A 10,007-nucleotide genomic window follows, 5' to 3' on the forward strand; every position below is an offset into this window, starting at 1 on the left:
ACCTACTGCTGCCTGCCTCTGACCCCGGACCAGTTCTGACCATGCCTCCTTCTGCCTACCTCCAGCCTCTCCTAATCCGTGCCGGTCCAGCCTCCGGTCCCTGCTCCAGTCCCTACGGACCAGGTTTGGCCTGCCTCTCACCTACCTCAGGCTCATGGCCCCCGAAACATCTGTCTCTTCTGGCCACTCTCCCGGGACCAGCCGCGCAGAGGCCCACCTAAGACCAGCCAGCCACGGCACCCAAGGGCTCAACCTGCGGGGAACGAGGGCTGGTAGTGGCAAAGCTCCTGTTGGCCTCTGCTTCCCGTTCGGCCTCACCTCCCGACGGTGGGGACCTGTGGGGTCCGTCCCCACAGGTAGCACCAACACCACCTCGGGCCAAGGGTCCACAATCCCTAACAAATATCTCTCCTTATACCTGTTGGGTTGTGTAATTAAATATAAAAGTAACAGCAATAATTAGAATTCCATTGCATATCTAGACAACTGTTGCTGCCAAATCACTGACTTTCTTATGATCTTCCCCTGTAACTTTATTAGCCAAAGCAAAGAAAAATTCTTCATCGCTTTTTCAGGTCTCAGGAGCTAAGACTCAGCCAGAGCGCTGACTTTATCCACTCCATCACCGGCAAGCCTTCCAGTCCCTTTTCTCGCTCTACATGAGATCACATCGGAGATAGGGTCCAGCTGTCCAGTCATCCAGAAGACTAATTAACCCAATTAATTAAGAAGCTGACCCATGTTTCCTAGTGTCACTTCGGGCTCGGAGGGAGAGGTCACACAGAGAACTCATTGTGTATTGTGGTAAATAGATCTTGGAGTAATTAAGTCATGATACAAATTGCTTTTTGCCTATGGAAGCACTTATCAGGCTTATGAGACTGAACTTCTCTAGACTCCCAGTGATGTTAAAGGGTACAGGAAGGACAAACATTAAAAATCTGTCTGCATGTGTGCCACTGATGCATGGTTACAGAGCCCTCACTTTGCATTCAACCCGTGGTTAGATCTGTTATAGGGAGGGGGATTTTCAGCCGCCTGCCTAGGGCTAAAGCTTGCATGTACAAAAGTACGTGGGAGACCTTTAGGCTGAATTTCAAAGCACACATAAGTGATAAAATTGGTGGGTGTGGGTAGAACCAGTGTCAGCATTACCCAAGCACAATCGCAGTTGCCCCCAAGCCCTGCCAAGCAGGTGTAAAAGTGTATGCATAGATTTGCACATATACTTCCCAAAATCGCTGCCGGAACCGCCTCTTTGTGGTGCACGTAAAGGGACAGAGGAAATCGACTCATGCAAACACATTTTACGTGCCCTGGGCCCTGACTGACTTTTAAAACGCCGCCTGCACACATAAACCGGAGCTTTCTGCACATGATTCGCTTTGAAAATCAAGCCCACAGAGGATGGATGATTTTACAGCAGCCCAAATTGTCAAAGCTGATTTATGGGCATTAAAGTCCACTCTGAAAATGTGTTTCTTGTCCCCGCCCTGTCATTCACGCAGGAAGTTACCCCCCTACTCTCAGGCGGGCGTAACTTTCCAGGTTTTACATTTAGGCACCTCGTTTCAAAATTCAGTATTCATTCTCTCCCTTGACTCCATTTCCCTTCTCTGTCCCCGAATGCCTCTTCCTAGTGCGGGCAAAAGTAGAGGCAAAATGGGCTTTCGCACGTCCTTCCACACGTACAAGGCCCTGATTAATTTCCAACGTGCCACTTCAGTGCGTAAAGCAGGGTTATGCATGTAAATTGCTTTGAAAATAAAGCCTGTAAAACCCATATTTTCATGAAGAGAGGGTTCCTTATTGAATATGGTGCTAAAACAATCCAGTCCTCAGGCCACACCCAGCCAGTCAGGTTTTCAGGACATCCACAATGAATATGCATGAGACAGATTTTTTTTTCATACAGTGGAAGCAGTGCATGCAAATCTCTCTCATGCATATTCATTGTGGAGAGTCTGAAAGTGTTGCAAGTGTGTGTGTGTGTGGACATGCTTAGGATACATCATTACCACAGTAAGGCATTTTCGGCCCGATTTTAAAATGCGCACGCACGTAAAAAAAATCGGGGGTTATGGGCGTGGCCACACACGCGCATTTTCGGAAAGGCCCGGCCACGCACGTAACCCCTGTTACGCGCCAAAATGCCGGACCTCTAGAAAGGGCCGGGGGGGGGGGGGGGGGTCTGGGCAGGGAGGGGCAGGGCAGCGCCATTCGACATTGTCCCGGGCAAGCGCGCACCAATAGCCGGCCGGTGCGCGGAGATTACTTCTGCTCCAGAGGAGCAGTAAATAGCAAAATAAAAAGTTTGGGGATAGCTACGGTAGATTTAGGGGCGGGGAGGAGAGGAGAGGGGAAGAGGGAGTAAAGATAGAGTTAGGGGTAGGAAGGTTCCCTTCCAGTCCGCTCTTTAATTGGAGCGGACTGGAAGGGAACTGGGGGAGGCCCGATTGTGTCGCCGAGCGTATTTTCCTATAATTCCACCCCCCACCCCCTCCCCCCCGTGCACGGAGCAGGCCACCCGCTCGCACATGCACGCGCGGACATGAAAATCCGGTGCGCAAGTGCGAGGGGACCCGTATTTTATAACATGCGTGCGTTATAAAATCATCGCATCCATGTACGCGCGCGGGTCTTAAAATCGACCTCTTTATGTAATAAAAAAAATCAAAGACTAAAGTCGGAAATCCAAAAAAAGAGAAGCAAAGGGGGCCGAGATTCTTCCTGCACTCTTTCCCATTTTTTTTAACCCACTGAACGCCAGTTTTGTTAAGTCCCCTCTGACATCCCCTTCTCAGAGGTGCCACGTCTTCTCCAGGGAGAAAATGGCTCGGGGTGATATTGCTTCGGGGGGAGGGGAACGTATCTGTATTTATATTTTTCTTATGACCTGAGTGAGGAGTGCAGACTGCAGAAATTCAAAGAGCCAGTGCTGGTCAGAGCTTGTCCCCCGGACCTGCTCCAAGATGGTTCTCTATTCCTCCCAATGATTAATGCCCAGCAGCCTGCCCCTTCCTAAGCGCTGCAGCAGTGGCATCGTATGCCGCCTGGACGGTTCTTGTCTAGCGAGGAGGCTCTTTATGTTACAAAGATGGGGGCAATGTTTTCACGAAGGGTCCGATTCTTCTTTGCGGATCCGAAATAGGCAAGGCATGGGGGGGGGGTGTCACTCATTCACACGTTACTGAAGTGCATGTCTCCGTGCTCCCTGAAGCAGAACAAGACGAGCCCTCGAAAGGCAGGTACAGCGCCTGCTACCTTGGCACGGTTACCAAAGCCAACTCGTATTTACATAATGGCACGGCACTGCCTCAGCAGCAGATTAATAAACAAAGAAAGCTATACCGGGCGCCTACTGCACTGAGTTTTTCCTGATCACACAGCCCCTTTCCTCGTTACCCCACTGGGAAGCCCCATCCAGTCACTTTTCACAGTGTCTGTCCCCCACCCCAGGCTACGGATTAACCGGGGAGCGATACAATAGGCACATATGCTCCTGTGTCCAGTCCTGTCTATTCAGATGTGTGTTACTTAGCCTAATAAGGATTAGATTTAATGAATTGGAAGGAGTTAACAATACAAAGAGGCAATAGAGAAAAAAAAGCCGTAAGTACTGGTAATTCCATTTCACGTAGCTCTGGTGTTGCTTTGCTTTCAGCGAATAGGTGTAATCCTCTTTGAAATCAAAGGTGGTACAAAGTATGAATTTAAATTTGACATTTACAGCTTCTGTAAGATTAAGTCTTCCAGAAAGGTTTGTTCTTAAAAAGCCATCTGCTCTTGCCAGGACCGGCCCCAAACGGTAATGCTGAAAACTAGATTTGTGTTAACAGGGTAAATAATGCATAGAAAATACTTTTCCCTCTATTTTCTTCTTTTACAAGAAGTCCAAGTGTTTTGAATAAATTTAATTGTGTGCTATATGGAATATTAAACCCAATAATTAACTTTAAAAACCAAAAAAAGGTTGATTCACAAACTGGCCAGGTTAGGAGTGGAATTAGAAGTGCTGTGCATGCCGTATTGTTATGAGCAGGAAGGCCCAACAAGGCCCATGTGAACTTGTATCATGAGCTGACACAGGGCTTGCTAGCTGGCCGCAAACCAGATTCTGGTAATTAGCAAAGCACTGAGACGCACCCTAACAAAAACATTTTTTTTTTTCAGTTTTAGAAATGACAAGGAGTGAGGAAGGAGGTGGTTATAAATGGTGAACTGCAGTGTTGGATTTCCTTGGCCGAGTGCTTGTTTGATACATTTTTCAGACTCTGCCTTTCCAGTGTCTCTGTTGCGCGTCTCTAGGCTAGGCGACGAACAGGAGCCAGACCTTGTGTCATGCCAGTTTGTAAATGAGGCTCATGTCCAGTCATTTTGGAAGGGCAGACAGCAAAACTACACTGCTCTTAATAGGGCCATCTGTGTGTTTATCAAGGGCACTGACATTGAAATCTAAGGAATCCAATGAGGTAATGACGAGGGTGAAGGAGTCACCTTGGAGATGAGGTGCGCTGGAAGGTCAGAGTGAAGCCATTGCTTTCATGAACTAATGAAGGGCAGGAGCCCATCTCAGCGGGCACTGCCGTGACCATATGGCCCTCTGTGTGATTCCTTTCATTCGTGGCTACTGAGGAGCAAAGACCTGTGGTTTTCTAGGGTTGATCGGCTTATTCTTCTCCAGCAGCCAGAAGAGCCAATGTGAACTGATGGAGCTAATAAGGGGAGAGTGCCATTTACCTGTCACTGCGGATCTATCCTAAAATATCTATCTTTCTTCTTATTTGCTGGCACGTGTTACTTGAGAACTGCTCACTGTGGCATGGATCATGGTGGCGTTTTCAAATTGCTGTAGCAAAGTATCAACGGCTGCTCTGTTAGTCCACTTGGAATTGTAGAATAAAGGGCCAAAAAAAACATGTTGTAGGTGAGACCCTTCTATTGGACTAAGCCAATACATCTGTGATCAGCTTTTCAGGGTTATCCTCCCTGATTAAGGGAACAGCGCTCTGGAAAGCCAGTCACGGATGGATTGAGAGTTCAAGCAATGAAAGGGTCTCTCCTGCCACTTGACTGTTGGCTCTTACAATTTCCACATCGAGTGGCAACATGCAACCATGCCTCACTGCTCAAAGCAGCTCAGAGTATCAACTTGACCATTTCTTGACTTTCTCTTCTGGTCTTATTCCCTTTTCCTAACACATTTTTCAACATTTTTATGGTGCTATTTTTGGGACTAAGAGGCATGCAGTTTGGGGGCTACGTTTTCTAATGGCTATTGTTGCGGGTGTTGGCCCTCTAAAGTCTGCACTTCTTACGACCGCCGACTTGCGTTAAAACATCTAATGCATTCTCAAACAGCCCCCCAGTTCTGTGCCTGCGTATTTACACGTAAGGTGAGGCAGTCATCTTCATGGGTAGTCTGGGGGGGGGGGGGGATTTCACTTTAGACATCCGAGTGTAATTTTCAAAACATTATGGGGGTTAATTTCCAAATCCGCTTGCATAGGCGTAAGGTACCGCTAAAAGCGGCTGTGTACACTGCACCCGCTCTTGCGTGCGAGAGGAGGGAGAACAGCGCGCTTATTCTGTGGGAAATGCTACGTCTGCGCCCTGTTTTCCTTCCATGACCTAAACGTGTTCCAGGGAAAGCCTCCTTGCCGTCGGGCCAAAAGTGCCTGCGCCGTGGCAAAGTGCGCACCTCTGCTCTTTCACCCGGGTCATGGCTTCAAACGTTTTTCTCCTCACGAGTAAGTGTAATGGGGCTGCTTGTGCGGCAAATCCTACTACAAGTATTAAGCCTATCAAGCTGGAGGATGTTTTCGTGCTTCCTGTAACTTTTTATCCCCTAAAATGGGGATGCATCAGTGCAAACGTGTAGCGCCAGTCGTCAAGGATCCGGTCCCGGCTTGCTCTCCCTCACGCATCTTTCATACACATTGGTAAATATTTTATCAAAAGTGAGCAGGGCCGGATCTAGGCTAACCAGCACTCTGCGCGAAGCCTGAAACTGGTGCCTGCTCCTTCTCTTCAAGAATGCCAGCTCTGGTAACAGGCTTTGGTTCTGGGGGTGGCTCTGGCACACTATCCTCCTATCTCTTTCTCTGCCACCCTCTGCCCAGCGCCGTTATCCTCCCCGATCCCCACCTCTCTCTCTTTCTTTCCCCCTGCCCACATGATATGGAAGGGCTTGGGGCTACCCCCCCTTGTGCTTGGCGCCCTGGTGCAGCCACACAAGTCACACGCCCCAAAAGCCAGCCCTGAAAGCGAGAGTACATCTTACATTTATTTCTTGACTTTCCTAAAATACCTCAAGATAAGGCATCAAAATGTAAACACGGAGCCAAATTGGGTAAATGTTTTGTGAAAGCTGCCCGCTAAAGGATCTGGATGCACATGTTCACTCAAGTATCCGATGTCCAGGAAACCTCGAGCATCTGAACGGAGCACCTCAGAGCACAAGTGTCGGCTGCCTGGTGACCTTACAAAGTTCATTCCACTTTTCAGGTACTTTATTATGGCCTGTCCCCGGTTTTTCAAAATATGTGTGTGTATGTGATCCAGAATCATTTTAAAACAAGAAACTCTTCCCTTGCTCAGAGAATGAAGCAATAGGAAGGCAAAAGTTATCAGCAGTCAAACGTGCTGCCTGCCCACCCCTCCATAATCCGAGCCCAGAGGACTTCTGGTGGATGTAGATTCTGCTCTGACTTCTCACTCATACACACGGCCAGCAGGCAAGTAACAACCAATACAGACCCCAGAGAAAATAGATCCAGATATTTATTTATTTAGACATTTTATGTACCGTTGTTCCATACAAGGATCACAACAGTAACATTCATCACTAAAATCAGCACGTAGTGTAGGATTACAGAGGTAGTATTCATAAACAGGCATTCACAACTATCAAGTGAAATGTTCTAATATTTGTTAACGAACTAGGATCTAGGACATATGGCATGAAGTAAGAAGATAAAATTAAACATAACACATATTGAGTTTTACAATCTTTCGTTAATTTTGTTCCTTATGCATCAATTAGTTTCTCTTGTCCTTCTTATTATGGTAGATCTCTACTTTCTGATGTTTAAGTTAGGTTAGGTTGTATGCGCTTTTGAACAGCCAAGTTTTTAGCTCACTTTTAAATCTCTTTCTGTCTGGTATCAAATGCAGCATGTCGGGTAGGGAGTTCCAAAGTTTTGGTCCTGCTGTGGAAATCACATGATCTCTTACATGTGTGTTCCATATTGTGGGGACAATCGGTAGTCCTTTATTTTGAGAAATTATTGTTCGCTGCGGTATGTATGGTTGTAATGTCACTCCTATCATATCGGTGTTCCTGAATGTATGAATTTGAATATGAATGTTAATACTTTAAAATGGATTCAGGATTGTATTGGCAGCCCGTGCAGTGAAATCAGCGAAGGTGTAATGTGGTCAAATTTCCTAGTTCCCAACAAAAGTCTTGCTGAAGCATTTTGTAGTACTTGTAATGGTTTTAGGAGGCATGCGGGCAGACTGAGAAATAATGAGTTACAGTAATCTAGGTCTTGAGAAAATTAAGGTTTGCAATACAGTTCGGAAGTCTTCAAAAGTTATTAAAGGTCAGAAGTGAAATGCTTTTCATAGCATTCACTCCATCCCTGGACCCAGGGCTGGCTTCAACACCAGTAGCCCCCTAGGAGAAGTGCTAGGTGAGAGAGGGTAGATGTCCCCCAGGAACGCTGTAGCTGGCAGCGCCCTGTTCACCCTGGCCAGGGGAGGGGAGAGTCTCCCAGGAGCACTCTGGACCATAGTGTCCTGATCTCCATGGCCAGGGGAGTTTCTAGCGGCGCCCCTTCAAAGCAACCACCCTGTCTGGATGCTACGCTACCGTATCTCATGCTGGATTCCTGCAATCGTGAATCTGTTTGGCGCCCTGCAGGGTCAAGTTAGTGGTGATCTATTGATCTCCATCCCAGCCCATGGCACTACCGGACACCCTTTTGACTGTTCACCAAGAGATGCCTAGGAAAACAGAATTCCCCCTAGGGATGGTCCCTGTGAAAACCAATTAGAAAGACATCGGCAGGATAATATTGGCCCAAGCTGCTGCAGTTGTGTGAGGAAAGAAACGGAGAGCTTGCTGGCAGTCCCTGGTGCATTTCACAAACCGTGCCTTTGGCAGGGAAAAAAAAAAAAAAAGACTCGATAAGGAATATAAAGTGGCGGTCCCAACTGATGGCGGTGCGCTCCTAATCTCTTTGGAAATCTCTGGGATTTCTCCATGCCTGTGCAAAGGGCAGGCTAGTCATGCTTCTCCTTTCCACAGACAACATCCAGACAGCATCGCTTCCCAGAGGCTGGAAATGAGAAAGATTGGGGGGGGGGGGGGGTGTTTAAAGTGCTGGAAATGAGGAGGATAGATTGAGGGGAAGGGTTGCAGGACTGTCCCCTCCCCCAGTTCCTGCTAGCCCAGTGGTATATGTCAAACCTATTTTCAGATATTTCTTTTCCACCCCTCGTTTCCTTTTTTTTTAACTTTCTGAAGGCAGACGGGCTCCACATGGAGGTGTCATTTGCTGCCTGTCCCCAATGTCATTGATTTTCCAGGTCGTTAATTAACGGTAGATGTCAGCTGAGAAGATGAATTCTGGCCCTGCTCGCCCTTCCCTTTTGTTTTTAGATTGTAAATGGTGTAGATCTCCCATGATGGAAGGGCCGAGGGTCAGGGGGCACGAGAGCATCTCTGAATATGGGATTGTGCCGCACGCGGGCCCTCGCGGACCCGCACTTCTGCATCGCTCAGCCACACGCCGCCGCCGCTCATGAAATTCCCTCTTTGCTTCTTGAGCAGCTTCAGATAAAGATGTGTCAAGTGGTTTGAAAGTTATTTGAATATCTGTGAACTCGGGGTGGGGGGAGAAGGGAGGACATTCTCACAGATTGTTTACCTGGCAAACACGCTCACCGACCGCCGATCCCCGCTGCTGGCCCATCCTGCAGGGGAAGGCCCTTAAGGTCGTGCGGCCTAAGGGCTCCTGCATACTGGGCCCGGAGATCTCGGGCAGAGGCTTTGCTGACGGTCGAGCCGCTGCAGGCCGACTCGAGCCAACTATGCACACCTTGGGGGTGGGGAGGTGATTAAACAAATTTAAAGGGCCGGCACTAGCCAAAGCATCTCTGAGGCAGTACAGTCATTAACCAGGACCCATAGAACATGGTTTTTCTTTTTTTTCTTTCGGATTTAATTTTAGTTGCTACATAGAAACAGGTGATCGAAAGCGCACTTTCCTCCCACCCACCGTGGAACGCAGGATGGTGCTGTGGTGCTGATCGTCATCTGAAACTATCGCCCTGCCCTAATATATTGTCCGATTACTGAATACATGCCTCAGAGGTATCCCTGGGGCACAGGAACATGAGGAATGGCTGTAATCAAAAGGGAGGGAAAGCCAGTTTCATAGTTTAAAAACATTCCAGCATGAAAAGCAGTGCCTTCTGTGGAGGGTCTCTGGTTCTCTGCAATAGGGAACTGGGTCTGCAGTCATATGGCGGCTGCAGAATTCACTGAATTCAACAAAACAATCCGGCTCATAGAAAGCCAGTACTTATACACCACTGAATGCATGAAACCGAGCTGCAGACACAGGATAGAATTAAGTGGATGGAAAGCCTCTGGCCTTGTTGTTTGTCTCCCATGTGACACTGTGTGTGTGGAGGGGTGTAGGGGGGGGGGGCAGGGCCGGTGCTAGCTTTTTTGCTGCCCTTTGTGAACAATTATTGTGCCCCCCACCACCACACTTTATTCATTCTCTGTCTTGGGCCTGCCAAAAAAAGGCCCAGCACCTTCCAGCAACCTAAACTTTAAAAACTGTCACCCTCTACCCTCTGGGTCTTCACCCCCTCCCCCGGAGCCCATTGCTGGTGCAAGAGTATTAGGTGCCCCTGGCAAATCCTATAACCTTGCACCCCCACCTTCTGCTCTCTTCACATACATGGTTAAAAGTTATGCATTTATAATA

This window comes from Rhinatrema bivittatum, chromosome 8 (genome assembly GCF_901001135.1).
Source record: "Rhinatrema bivittatum chromosome 8, aRhiBiv1.1, whole genome shotgun sequence".
Lineage (NCBI taxonomy): Eukaryota > Metazoa > Chordata > Amphibia > Gymnophiona > Rhinatrematidae > Rhinatrema > Rhinatrema bivittatum.